Below are 14985 nucleotides of genomic sequence, written 5' to 3' on the forward strand. Positions count from 1 at the left end.
GGGCATTTGGTGGGCCACTGTGAGATCCTGGAAGCTGGACTAGATGGGCCTATGGCCTGATTCAGCAGAGCTGTTCTTATGTTCTAATGGGCTATGAAGCCCACCTGGTTTCCAGGAGTGGGAAATTCAAGTGGCTCAGGTGAACCCACATATCTGCCCTCCAAAAATAAAACCACTTTTGCCTCCACTCATCATTAAACTGAGAGCCACAATGTACATTATGTTTTATTGTTCCAGGCTTCTCACTTCCCAGAGCAATGAGACATGCCAGCATTGCTCTGCATGTTGCAAAGATTCTGGGAAACGTTCTTGATTACAAACTCAGCATGGGTTCTTGGCTCTCAGTGTCATACCTGGATTGTACCACATGGTGTGGAATTTGAAACATGCTGTCTTTCAGGGAATTTTGTCCACCATTCTTGATCTTTTCTCACTGATGAATACTAAGGATCGCTGGGACATACTTTAAATCACTAATTCAGGGCATGAGATTCTGAAAAGTTTACATGAAGAAGGGTCGTTCAAAGCTAGAACAGACCAGAGAATATGTAACATCATTATCCAGTTACATATTACAGACTTGCGTTGCGTTGGCAACCTTCAGTCTTGAAAGACTCTAGTATCACACTCTGGATGGTGGTTCTGGCACAGCATCTAGTGTGGCTGAAAAGGCCAATTCGGCAGTGACAATCCCTTCCACACTGGGAGCAAGTGCAGTCTGTCCCTGGTCTGTCTCCCTGGCTATGGGCCTTCCTTCTTTGCCTCTTTGCCTCAGACTGTTGGCCAAGTGTCTCTTCAAACTGGCAAAGGCCATGCTGCACAGCCTGCCTCCAATCAGGCCGCTCAGAGGCCAGGGTTTCCCACTTGTTGAGGTCCACTCCTAAGGCCTTCAGATCCCTCTTGCAGATGTCTTTGTATCGCAGCTGTGGTCTACCTGTAGGGCGCTTTCCTTGCACGAGTTCTCCAGAAATAGTGCATTATTCATTAAATCCACTGCACTATTCATTAAATATGTCAAATCCCAAGTGTCTTTTAGAAATTAAATAGTAATAAGTAGCAAATCCACTAGGCATCGTGTCTGCCTGACCATCAGACAGGTGGATCTGGACAATAATGTTCTTCTACAACCACAGTTTTCAATCAGTGTGATGCGAAGAATGGATTTCCTCTTTGCTGTGCGCCTTGGTGCTGGCGAGGCCTGCCATCCCACACGGCATTTTAAAGAGAGAAAAGGAGCGTCCTTTGAAATGATGCCTCAACAGCAGAATGCTTGTGCAGTTTGGTCCTAAGTGGGCATGCTATGCAACCATAGCTGGCAGGGAGAAAGACTGGAGGAGCATTCTGGGTGCAGACACTACAGTGAAATTCAAGAGTATGTCCAGGGCTGGCTGAGAGGTTGCATTTCTATCTCCTGTCCTTACCTATCATTTTTCTCTGCATTTCTCCAGTGAATGCAACTCTCACTATATTGCAGTGGTAATCAAACTTTTCCGGTCAGTGGCTCCCTTGACCCTCCGTGGCTGTTGGCCATGACTCCCCATCATGTTCCTGAGGGATGGAAGTGACATCATTAAACAGGAAATGGCCAGAAATATTAACTATATATTAAATATAATATTATATTTATTATAACACTCTTGTATTGTATTGGCAACCTTCAGTCTTGAAAGACTATGGTATCGCGCTCTGAAAGGTGGTTCTGGAACAGCGTCTAGTGTGGCTGAAAAGGCCAATCCGGGAGTGACAATCCCTTCCACACCGGGAGCAAGTGCAGTCTGTCCCTGGTCTGTCTCCCTGGCTGTGGGCCTTCCTTCTTTGCCTCTTTGCCTCAGACTGTTGGCCAAGTATCTCTTCAAACTGGGAAAGGCCATGCTGCACAGCCTGCCTCCAAGCGGGCCGCTCAGAGGCCAGGACGGGCTCGTATTCTGCCCAGGGGTGTGACTGTATTGCTGCGAGAGGACATCCCGCGCCTCCCCTTTGAGTTCCTGGCACCTCCCTAAGGAGCTGCGCCTCACAGTTTGAATAACACTGCTGTATTGCCATGAAGCAGCCTGATCTGGTTTCTCCAATATAATGTTGGCAACCTTCAGTCTCGGAAGACTATGGTATCACACTCTGGATGGTTGTTCTGGCACAGCGTCTAGTGTGGCTGAAAAGGCCGATTCGGGAGTGACAATCCCTTCCACACTGGGAGCAAGTGCAGTCTGTCCCTGGTCTGTCTCCCTGGCTGTGGGCCTTCCTTCTTTGCCTCTTTGCCTCAGACTGTTGGCCAAGTATCTCTTCAAACTGGGAAAGGCCATGCTGCACAGCCTGCCTCCAAGCGGGCCGCTCAGAGGCCAGGGTTTCCCACTTGTTGAGGTCTAAGGCCTTCAGATCCCTCTTGCAGATGTCCTTGTATCGCAGCTGTGGTCTACCTGTAGGGCGCTTTCCTTGCATGAGTTCTCCATAGAGGAGATCCTTTGGGATCCGGCCATCATCCATTCTCACAACATGACCGAGCCAACGCAGGCGTCTCTGTTTCAGCTAGGGATACATGCTAGGGATTCCAGCACGTTCCAGGACTGTGTTGTTTGGAACTTTGTCCTGCCAGGTGATGCCGAGGATGTGTTGGAGGCAGCGCATGTGGAAAGCGCTCAGTTTCCTCTCCTGTTGTGAGCGAAGAGTTCATGACTCGCTGCAGTACAGAAGTGTACTCAGGACGCAAGCTCTGTAGACCTGGATCTTGGTATATTCTGTCAGCTTCTTGTTGGACCAGACTCTCCTTGTGAGTCTGGAAAACGTGGTAGCTGCTTTACCGATGCGCTTGTTTAGCTCGGTATCGAGAGAAAGAGTGTCGGAGATCGTTGAGCCAAGGTACACAAAGTCATGGACAACCTCCAGTTCATGCGCAGAGATTGTAATGCAGGGAGGTGAGTCCACATCCTGAACCATGACCTGAACCATTACCTTATAACACTAAATATTAAATATATATTAACTATATTAATATTAATTATATTAATCATATCATTAATTAAATGCAGATCTTAAAAATATATTATTAATACACAGCAATATACATGCTTTATAAATGATCAGCTGCTGATCACTGTTGGAGACAGGATGCTGGAGTAGGTAGATTTGGTCTGGTCCAGGAAGACTCATTTTTTTTAACTTTGTAAGCATACCAATAGAATTGTTCTATGAGATGAACTTTGTGAACAACCAGCCCGACCAACATTACACACACACACCCCTGTGGACCCCAATCCAACTAGTCATTTCTCCCATTCTCCTTGGATAGGATTGAACCCTTTATTAATTTAATGAAATTCAATTTTTCCAGTATCTGGTAGGGAAAACAAAAATAGACCATGAAAATCAGAGCTGATAAGGGTTTGGTTAGGAAGCTGATTTGTCTCAGCTTCCTGAGATGCACAGCCCAATCCTACACATGCCTACTCAGAAGTAAGTCCCATTAGAGTCAATGGGGCTTACTCCCAGGAAAGTGTGGAGAGGATTGGGCTGGCAATCACTTCATCAATGGCTGATAAGTATTTCCTTCAAATAGCAAGATTCATCACTTTAAAAATACAGCCTCTCCTCTTTAGTCAAACAACAAGATTAATAAATCACTTTAAAAACAGTACCCTTTTTCTGCTTCTGGCCAAGTAAAGTGTGTGCTTGTCTCTCTCTCTCCCCCTCTCCTTTGCCAACTGCATGGAAGCAACTTTAAGACCCCTGGTGACTGGTAAAATAAGAAGCGTTTTATTTGAGGAGGGGGAGGAAAGCAGGAAGGTTTGGAGATTGAAAGGGGAGAGTGGAAGAGGGAGGGGGTTGAAAAGAGAGATTTCCCTTTGATGAGAAGCGATCCCAGGCTGGGAACTGGGAACCAACCAGACAAGGATCCGCGAGGGTTAAGGACTGCAAGCCGAGCATGCTCGGAAGAGGGTGGGGCGGCAGCAGCCACTCTCACAGCTGAGCAACTCCCATTTCTTCTGCTTTAAAAAAAAGCGCAGAAGACGGGCTCGTATTCTGCCCAGGGGTGTGACTGTATTGCTGCGAGAGGACATCCCGCGCCTCCCCTTTGAGTTCCTGGCACCTCCCTAAGGAGCTGCGCCTCACAGTTTGAATAACACTGCTGTATTGCCATGAAGCAGCCTGATCTGGTTTCTCCAATATAATGTTGGCAACCTTCAGTCGGAAGACTATGGTATCGCGCTCTGGATGGTTGTTCTGGCACAGCATCTAGTGTGGCTGAAAAGGCCGATTCGGGAGTGACAATCCCTTCCACACTGGGAGCAAGTGCAGTCTGTCCCTGGTCTGTCTCCCTGGCTGTGGGCCTTCCTTCTTTGCCTCTTAGCCTCAGACTGTTGGCCAAGTATCTCTTCAAACTGGGAAAAGCCATGCTGCACAGCCTGCCTCCAAGCGGGCCGCTCAGAGGCCAGGGTTTCCCACTTGTTGAGGTCTAAGGCCTTCAGATCCCTCTTGCAGATGTCCTTGTATCGCAGCTGTGGTCTACCTGTAGGGCGCTTTCCTTGCATGAGTTCTCCATAGAGGAGATCCTTTGGGATCCGGCCATCATCCATTCTCACAACATGACCGAGCCAACACAGGCGTCTCTGTTTCAGCAGTCTCCAATATAACTTGGCTGTTATATTGACTTGACTTATATTAACTTGACTTGGCCAAAAGGGGGCAGCCTTTTTGTCCCCTTTGGCTTTAAAGTGTACTGGTTTTACCTTTGTCTTTGCCTTTCTTCCTGCTCCCCTTTTCCTCCTCCTTCCCTCTTCTCAGTCTTTCTCCTAAAAAGAAAAGAACGCTGAAATTGGCAGGCTTCTGAAAGCCAAGCTCCCCTCCAAAGCATATGATGGGGTAAAGTGAGATGCTTTGCCCACTACCCCCCCTATCTTCCACCCATCGAAGTTGATTCTCATGTCCATCAGAGAGCATGTCATGCGCCAACCCACTCCTCAGCAACAATCTCCCCCCTCGCCCTCACATCAATCTACCACCCACTTCATCCATGAGTGATCTTCCCCACCCACCAATCTGTCCCACAAACCCCATGGAGCAAAGACCTTCTTACATGCTGATCTTCCCCACCAAACTGAACGGCTTCCATGTTCCCTTGGCGTCAATTCGCCAAGCGCACTTTTTCCCTTCGCTTTTTCCTTACCTACTCCTTCACATTTTCTCCCACTCGGTTCCCGCACCCTCCTTTGTCCAGCTATTTTGGATTTTCAGTATACATTCTATAGGGTGACTGTGGCATCTTGGGAATGTAGAAATGTTTTACGTGGCTATTTGGGACTCAATGCTACCTTCCAGATCAATTGATGTGGAAGAAGTAGTGAGTACCATGTCCAAAGAAAAATCTCATCTGAGTGCGAGTGACTCAAAAACTGAGCTGGTCAAACGACACATTAAACAGATCCCACAAGGTGAATTTACAGGGCTTTTTAATCCACATTTTTATGAGTCTAGAAATCTAAAGGAACCCACTTCCTCAAGAAGCTGAAATTACTTTCCTTCCTTTTTCTGGAATGCTGGCCACAGAAGCTCTGCTTGAATTCCCTTTGGCTTGCGTTGTCATGAAATTATGCTCTAATGGGTGGTTAATATAAGACAGCTTTACATTCCGGAAGTGAGTAACCTACAGCTTTAAAGGACTGAAAGCCGCATGGTGTTTGTTACTGTGGAAATGAAGCAATCGTTCCCATTTCCCAATGTCTAATTCAGTACCAGGATGTTGACACGTGCTCTCTTCCCCCCCCCCCCCAAATGGATAAAAAGACAAATGCATGTAAAACTTGTTGTGGCATTTTATTATTATTACACAGCAGCTGAAGCTTAGGTCATGGATACCTGATAATAATAAATTATTGCCAAAAAAACTTGGAGTTGGGCCAGGTATTCTCTAGCAACACAGCTGTGAACAGCACCCTGAGCACTGAACTATAATTTCTCACTCGGGCTACAAGGAACGCACTCTGTGCTGGTAGAAAATGGAACAGCCTCACAGTCTTGCCTGACCTTCCACCCCACACTACCCACAAATGGCTTTAAAACTCAGCCAGAAAGCCAAGTGTGCAACTGATTTTACATAACCCTGTTTTAGGTCGCAGAATGAACACAGACCTTTATTCAGCAGACAATGGAATTTAAAGCAGGTCTTGCATGATTTCTCCAACCTGTGTCTAGATTACTTTCATCATTTCTCACTCCAGCGTACTTTTAAAAGATTGTTTTTTTTAAAAAAATAGGACATTGGTTAAAGAGGTCTCTTGTTATCTGGTGTGCTCCCTGGGGCATTTGGTGGGCCTCTGTGAGATACAGGAAGCTGGACTAGATGGGCCTATGGCCTGATCCAGTGGGGCTGTTCTTATGTTCTTAAACTACAATTCCCAGGAGGCCTTGCGGGTCTCTTGTTATCTGGTGTGCTCCCTGGGGCATTTGGTGGGCTGCTGTGAGATACAGGAAGCTGGACTAGATGGGCCTATGGCCTGATCCAGTGGGGCTGTTCTTATGTTCTTAACTACAATTCCCAGGAAGCCTTGCAGGTCTCTTGCTGTCTTGTGTGCTCCCTGGGGCATTTGGTGGGCCACTGTGAGATCCAGGAAGCTGGACTAGATGGGCCTTTGGCCTGACCCAGTGGGGCTGTTCTTATGTTCTTAACTACAATTCCCAGGAAGCCTTGCAGGTCTCTTGTTATCTGGTGTGCTCCCTGGGGCATTTGGTGGGCCACTGTGAGATACAGGAAGCTGGACCAGATGGGCCTATGGCCTGATCCAGTGGGGCTGTTCTTATGTTATGTTCTTAAGTGTATGGTCAGTTCTGTTTAGACACAAATTCACTATCCGTAAGCAGCAGGATTGCCTCTGCTCTGCAATGGTAAATTCACACTGTGCTCCTGGTCACTTCTTCAGCCTGCTCAGGGCCCAATCCTGTCCAACTTTCCAGTGCCAGTGCAGCCGCAATGCAGCCTCGAGGAAAGGGAACAAATGCTCCCTTACCTGGAAGAGGCCTTCAAGATTACACCCTCACTGCAGGATGCAGCGCATGCCCCATTGGCATGGCTGCACTGGAGCTGGAAAATTGGATAGGATTTGGTTCTCAGCTGTCCACAAAAAAGTCCAGATCCTGAAGTGCTCCTACTCTAGGAACCTGATCTTTCAGGGGAAGTGTGAACCCCTTCAGAATAAGTTTCCACCACTGCACTTGGCACTAGGACTGTCCAACACAGGCAAGTACATCTGGTTCAGATTAAACAAACTGAAGGCAAACCATCCAGGTAAACATGAATGTTTGTCTATTCGGGTTACTCTAAGGCAGGGGTGCTCAATAGGTAGATTGCGATCTACCGGTAGATCGTGAGGCAAAATGAGTGGATCGCGGAGCCCTGTCTCTCCAAACTGTTAATATGTCAGTTTCGTCTAGTGACTAGTGACGAAACTGACATATTTAGCTGACACTAAACTGACACTGAAACTGACACTTTAGCTGCTCTTCAGGCATGCAGCAACAAAACTGACTAGACTCCAGCAGGGGCTCCATACATTAAAGGGGGTGTCTGTCAGACGCTTCCTTCCCCCCCCCCCCGGTAGATCTCCGGGCCTTGTTGGGTTTCAAAGTAGCTCTCGAGCCAAAAAAGTGTGAGCACCCCTGCTCTAAGGTAATTCGGAATTTTCTCAGCATTTGAGAAACCCCACAGTAAGAGAGTTGACATGTCACAGCGGCTGAGCCATGAATAATGTCACAATTCTCTCCTATCAATGCTATCATAATCGTGTAGGAAATTGCTCTTCTGCCCTCATAATGAAGTCAGTAGACATTCCCACCATATACGGAGAGATGTGTCTTCACTCGGCTTCTCCAGAACAAACTGTATCATTGCAGCCATGTTGGATGCAAACAGAATTCAGATCCATTTCAGGGCTAGCAGATGTCACAGGTGATGCATTTCCTGTGTCCGCAGCTGTAAGGCCCACGAGTCTCAGCCTAGTCCTCTGTCTTCCCTGTGGGTAGAGGGCAGTGTCTGTACCAGTGCAGCTCTGGGAGGGTATAATGTCCATGGCGGGCGGAGACCCCGCCCTTTGGTGTGCGGCCGAGCACGGGGAGCTTACCCTGTCGAGGCAAGTTGGTCGTCGGTGGAAAGAAGGACGGGAGGCGCACACAGCTGTTTTGCACAGGTGGCTTACTCGCATCAAACTCTTGACATTCATGGGGCCTGTTACATCACAGGCCTCGTTGCCTTACACCAGGGGTGCTCACACTTTTTTGGCTCAAGAGCTACTTTGAAACCCAGCAAGGCCCGGAGATCTACCAGAGTTTTTTTTTTTTACAATGTTCGCGCCATCATAACATATAACATTTATGTGTACAATGTATGTTGGTGTACCTTGAGCCCCACTGGGTATAACAGGACTTACTCCTGAGTAGACATGCCTAGGATGAGGCTGTGAGGCTGCAATCCTAGCCACACTTACCTGGGAGTAAGCCCCATTGAGTACAATGGGCCTTACTCCCGGCGTTTCCTCCCAGAGGCACCTGAAGGGGGGGTCGGCACTCCGTGATATACTCATTTTGCCTCGTGATCTACCGGTAGATCGCGATCCACCTATTGAGCACCCCTGCCTTACACAGACTCGTGGCGTCGGCGCACGATAGGCTCTTTCCCCACTCCTTCCCGACCCCTTGAGGTTTCAGGCAGAGCTCTCTGACTGGTGCCTGTCGGCCAGGGGTATGGATTCCCAAGGGCTGCAGTTCTGTTGTCTGGGGTCAGCTTAGCTGTCCTCAGGAGGGCCCGGTACCTCCAGGCTTGCCCCTCTATCAGCTAGCCTCCAATGCAGGTAGTTGGTACTGGGTCCTTGAGTCTGCAACCTCACCTCTCCTGCTGTCACCCCCGGGCCCGAGCAGGCCTACGATCAGGGAGTTCCCAGCCCCCGGCCCCTCTCTCCAGGGCCAAGGTAAGCAAAGTGCCCTTTGGGTCCTGGATTGTCGGCATAAGGCCAGGGTGGCTACCGCCTCTGGCCTTCCCTTCAACCCTGCTCCCAACTGGAGAGGAGTGCCCTCTGTCTAGGCTGTCCATGAAGCCAGTCTTGGGCTGGGCCAGCCCCACCCCTTCTGCCCACAAGGCTGCTGGCTGCTCCCAGGAGGCACTAGGTCCTACTCCCAGGGAGGTGTCTTGCCTGGGACCTCAGTCCTGACAGTGCTTAGGTCTTGCTCCCGAGGAGGCCCCTACCCCTGAGGAGACCCCTGCTCCTGAGGAATTCCAGGCCACCTGGGCTGGGCCTAGGTGACAGAGGGGTACAGAATTGCAGGAGGTGGGCAGATCATGGACACCTTAATGGCAGGATTCTGGCCATGCTTGTTTTCCAGGATGCTGATGCTGTTGTCTGGCATGTGAAATGACAGAGGACAACATCTGGATAAGTGCTTGACACATTCCAATGGAATAGATACCTTACCAAGCAGTTATCCAAAGGTACCTCTAATTATGAAAAGGTGTTAACGTCATGGTAGGATGTTTAGGGCGGAGTGTTCACCTGGACAGCATCCTCCCTGATCTGCTCCTCCCTCTACCTGCAACTTAATCACTTGAACCTGGTTCCTGCAGTTCACACTTCTGGTGTGGCCTAACAGGATCGGCTGGGCTTTGGCAAAGGAAAAAGGAGCAACACAGGTAAGGAACACAGCATGTCATGTTAGAGGAGATTGTCTGAATATCTGTGTTCATATGGAGCAGCTAGTCTTTTGACTAGAATTTGGTTAAAGGAGAATGGGTACAGTGGGATTGTGGTAACAGATCAACCAATGCTGATTTTTAGACTGCTGCCTTAATTGTGAGTTCCCCAGAGGTACCTAGCTAGTGCAAATGCTGGACAAGATGAACCTTTGATCTCATCCATCAGGGATGAGATCAGATGGTTCTCAGAATGAGCTTGTTTAGACCTGGAGTAGATTTATTTTTCTTTTGTACAAATGCTGTTAAATCAAGATGATTCTTAATGGATTTTCCAAATTCTTTTCTATCCTCTTGTGGACATTCATAATCAACGACGACTTTGTGGGTGTATTTGAATCATAGTGGACTGGGTAGCTGGCAATCCTCTAAGAAAGACCTTCTCTCTCTGTCCACCCTTTCCTTATTCATTGTTGATTTTACTATCCTTGTTGTTATCCTTGTCTCTCTGCTGGTTACTCATATATTCTGTGCAGCTAACTGTTGATGCCAGGTAGGAAGGCCAGAAGGTTACGATGCTTCTAGCTATCCAGCAACCTATAGCAGCAGTTCCCAAATGAAAACAGATGCCTCTGACCGCTTTGGTGCAGCAGAACAAAAATATGTCTGTTAGCCATGATGCCCTTGATTGTCAGGAGGTTGCCCATGCATTGTAGTTGAGATGGAATTTTCAATCCCTTCCCGCTTGTTAACTTGGACAAGGGTCGCTCCAGCTTGTGTACTATGCATTGTGTACAATTGTCCCCTGGTACCTGTGGATCCAGTCTCCGCAGATCCAGTTATCTGCGGTTCCATGGCCCCTCTATACCCCATTACTTATGTTTATATTGATTACGTTTACCCAAAGTGATAAGGTGACTTGCGTGAACAAACACTATAAGCAAAAAACTTACAGCAAGATGAGCAGGCAAGCTGCCTGCAGCCTAGAAAGGAGATTAAGAGCAAATAGGAAGCAGGAAACAGGAAGTTAACATTTGCTCCTAGTTTCTCTTCTAGGCTGCTTGCCTGCTTGGGGGGGAGGGGATGTAATTAACATAACAAGGTAATGGGGCATCCCATCCCATCGCCCACTGCATGGGAGGAGGTCCATCATAGGGGTGACGTGCTGGCCTCTTGCACCGGGTGAGGCGAGCTCTAGTGACACCACTGGGTGGAGGGCAAGGAACATATCTCCTGCAGATACCAGGGGACTCCTGTACTTTCATTCTTGCATAGCAGCTGGAAATAAGCCTAGAAATACACACACTCTGGAAAAGTTCAGAGTCCTCTTGTTACCACATTGTTCATTGGCTTGATTAGTTAGCCACATTGTTCATTGGTTGGATTTGAAGGTTTCCAAAGCTGGAACAAAGGTTGGGAGAGCCTAGATGGGTAGGACAGAGGCAGGGCTGGTCACAGAGGAAATACACTCTTATGTTAATTAACAGGAATTAACATTGTTAGTCTTCATCAGTTTCGGGGGTGGTAATTAAAATAGTCATTAGAGACTGCCCACTGGCTCCTCTATGACAGGCACTCTTCAGCTTAGTGGTTGAGGAGTGATTACAACAGAGAACCCAATTTATCTTAGGTGGACTGTAGCCAAAGAAAGTGAAACTTCGCTAAGCACCTGTGGTGTTTGTGCTGGAGGGGAGCCTGATGGCAGCACCCTCTTTCTTTTCCCTGATTCACTTCTATGGTCAAAAATCCAGTAGGTTTTGCTCTGTGTGTGTGTGTGTGTGTGTGTGAGAGAGAGAGAGAGAGAGAGAGAGAGAGAGAGAGATCTTAGCAAAAATACAAGCAGGAGATTACAGGCAAAAGCCATAAAGCAAGGCAACATTTCCAGATGCAATATTTCATTGGGCCCTGCCTGTATCTTCTCAGATAGCTTTCTAGATGCCACTACCTCATTCTGACCCTCGGGAAGGCAGGTACGAATTACTGTGCACTGATGCAATCTCTGTGGGAGGTAAGCTGGAACACACACCAGCATCCTTGGGCATGACCTTAAAAAACCTGGGTTGGATGAAGTCACTGGTTCATCCAACTGAATGGTTCAGCTCCACCTGGGCATCTCTGCCTGCCCTCTGACCTGGGTAAGGTGTTCTGGGATGGTTCACCAGCTGGCGCATGGCAGTCCTAGGAGTTGGGCTGGCTAGGGCTTTTGTTCTAGCTGGGTCCATATCAGGAAGAATAATAATAATAATAATAACTTTATTTTTACCCCGCCTTTCTCCCCGAAGGGATTCAAGACCATGAATCCATGAAGACCATGAATCCAGAAGACAAAACTGTCTGTTGGCCATGCAATTGTCTGGCAGCAGTGCTGAGAAGTAAAAGAAGCCTCTTCTCTTTGCTGACCTTACTTTAGGACTCTCTTAAATGGGAAAGGTGGGGGAAATAAAGGGAGCAAAGGAACTCAAGCTTCACAGCTCAATTGAAATAAATGGGGTTTAAGTTAGGTCATCCATCTTGTTGAGTTCAGTGGTGCCTAGGCAGGATCCGCATCCTTTAAATGTAACCCAATCTGTGCATCCATCCCTTTGTATAAACACAAACAAACTGTTCATGTACTGAATTACAACATGATTCTTTGGTTAAGCAGTGCATCCAGAATAAAATGAAGGGGGACACCAGGATGCAGGTCTCTTGTGTGTGCTCCCTGAGGCATTTGGTGGGCCACTGTGAGATAACAGGAGGCTGGACTAGATGGACTTTTGGCCTGATCCAGCTGGGCTTTTCTTATGTTCTTATGATCTTGAAAGCCTTTGTGTTTTATCTGAGTATGCCTACAGAAGTCAACTGGGGCCCTTATGGATGAAATAAGACAGAGGGCTTTTCTCCCCAGTAAGCAGCATCACCTGATGCACACATAACTTGTTCCTCTCTTTGCAAACACTTTCTGCAATACATTTATTTAGGGTTTCCAGGTATGTTTTTCACTCAGACAGCAGCGAGCAGAAGATCCACCTGTGTTCACTATCTGGAGATTGAAAAATCGGGCCGTCTTGATGAATTTTTTTTTTTTCAGGGTGGGGAAAAAAAAAACACTGCAAAAAGGATAGGAGAGTTAATATTTCAGTGCAACACTTTCATTGCTGCTTTGCATACCAAGCAAACAGCACTTCACCACCTGTGTTTGATCCTGACATTGAAATAGAAAAGGATTAGTAAGCTGAAAAACTCTTTTGGATGTGTTTGTAGTTTTGTTTTTTTTCTTCAGCCTTTGTACTTTTGTATGGCCTTTTCTGTAAAACACTGAAGAAGATTCTGAAAACAACCCTTGCATGGAATCTGGTTGCTGAATTACTCTTTAGAAAGGCAGCGTTTCCTATGGCCTTAGTTTTCCACTACATTTATTTATTTTATTATTTTTATTTACTATGGCGTTTCTATACTGTACCACCTTTCACGAAGACTCTTAGGCTTGAGTAACATAGAATCAATGTGTTTTCCATTTCCCTTTCTTCAACACAGATACTGACCTCAATATCCTGCAGAAGCAAATCTTTTTGGAAGTCATTACAACCCCACACAGAGCTCATTTCTAGCACTGATGTATACCTTGTTAATTACATGCTTGGGGGAGCTACGGTTGTACCTGCTGCCAGCGTATTATTAATCTGTTGTGGAGCACCTGGTTGCCACATGCTCTTCAAAACCATGGGCAAGTGTCCATCGGTACAACCATAACGGTTTGCCAACTGGGAGGGATTCCATCCATTAGAGACCTTTTCCGCATAGATTGACTTCTTGTGTACAATGAATGAAAGTAGGAGAGGGGAGCTAAGGAAACTGAAACCCATTTTGGATTTCAATAAAGGGGAGAGAGGAGCATTCAAACAGATTCTCTTAGCAAAGGCTAAAGATTCTCTCTGGGTGGGGCTGAGCAGATAGGAAACACTTAACCCAGAATGGTGTAGTGGTTCGGGAGTTGGACATAAACCTGGAAGATCCAGGTTCCAATCCCTGCTGAGCCATGAAGCTTCCTGGGTGACCTTGGGCCGACCACTCTCTCTCTCTCTCTCTCACCCTCACCTACCTCACAGGGTTGTTGTGAGGGCAAAAGGAGGAACCCTGTACGCTACCCTTGGAGGAAGGGTGGTACAAAAATGTGGAAAAAATGGAAGCCCTTGTTGGCAGGCAAATTCTCTGCTTGGCAGGCAGGCCACACCTAGGTAAGAATAAATGGCTCAGAAGGAAGTAGCATGTATCTTAAACTCGTTTGTTGTGATCACCTTTTTATGCCTCGCAATAAGTACAGCCCAAGATTGGTCAAAAGTCACCACTTCAAAGGAAAACACACGCAAAGAAATGTGGGCCTCTGCTTAGGAACCTAGTAGTAAGGCGGAGAGGAAGTAGAAAACTCAGGGCAAAACTGGCAGGGTGAGAAGAACAACTCAAAAGAAGCCCCTAAAGAGAACTTAATGTCACTACCCTTGGTTGCTGCTGCCACGAAGGTCTTTGCTGTGTTGTTCTCCCTGCCATGAGGTCGCTCAGCACCAGAAGGCAGGCAGGGATGCTTCATCTTCTGCCAGCTCTGTGTGCTGCTAAGAAATGCCTTACAATTTCTTCCTGCTCTGCCCTAGAAAACCTGGGCCATGTGGGAGTCTCTTCTTCTGGGAAGAGGCCACCACCACAAAGGCTCCTCCCATGCGGCTAGCGTAATGGGAGAGGCCAAAATCATTGTCCTTGTGAGATTCCTCCCAATGGCGCAGTCATAGAATGGACCCACAATGGAAGGGAACCACAATGTCATCCAGTCCAACCCCCTGCCTTTAGCAGGAAATCCTTCTAGAGCATCTTTGGGAGGTGTCTGTTGAGCCCCTGCTTGAAGATCACCAGATCTCCTCCCATAGTTTGGAAAGTGCATGAAGATGGTTTCAACCATTGACTTGCAACACTAGACCCCAGTATGGTTCCAGTTTCTATGAGCATCCATGTACGTCTTGGTCCATCTGTATGTATCTGTTTGTTTATTTCTGCAGTCTGATCCTGTGTTTTCCCCTGCTGTTATGTTCCTTCATTGGTACCAAAGAGCACATTTTCATTTCCTAAATAGAGCCAGACTTTAACCAACCATCGTACTTTTATTTGCTTTTCCTCCTTTCTCCCTTCTATTTTCTCTTGACGTAACCAAAGTGTGTTGTTTGGGAAAAGGATGTGATGGACCCTCACTTGGGATGGTGATTGTTTCCCTACCAAGATTCGAGCAAACGAAGACACTCTCTTCCCCCTCCCATTTTACTTGTTGTCTTTCTTTCAAAGGCCCAAGTCCAACC

The sequence above is a fragment of the Tiliqua scincoides genome, chromosome 11 (assembly GCF_035046505.1).
Source record: "Tiliqua scincoides isolate rTilSci1 chromosome 11, rTilSci1.hap2, whole genome shotgun sequence".
Taxonomy (NCBI): domain Eukaryota; kingdom Metazoa; phylum Chordata; class Lepidosauria; order Squamata; family Scincidae; genus Tiliqua; species Tiliqua scincoides.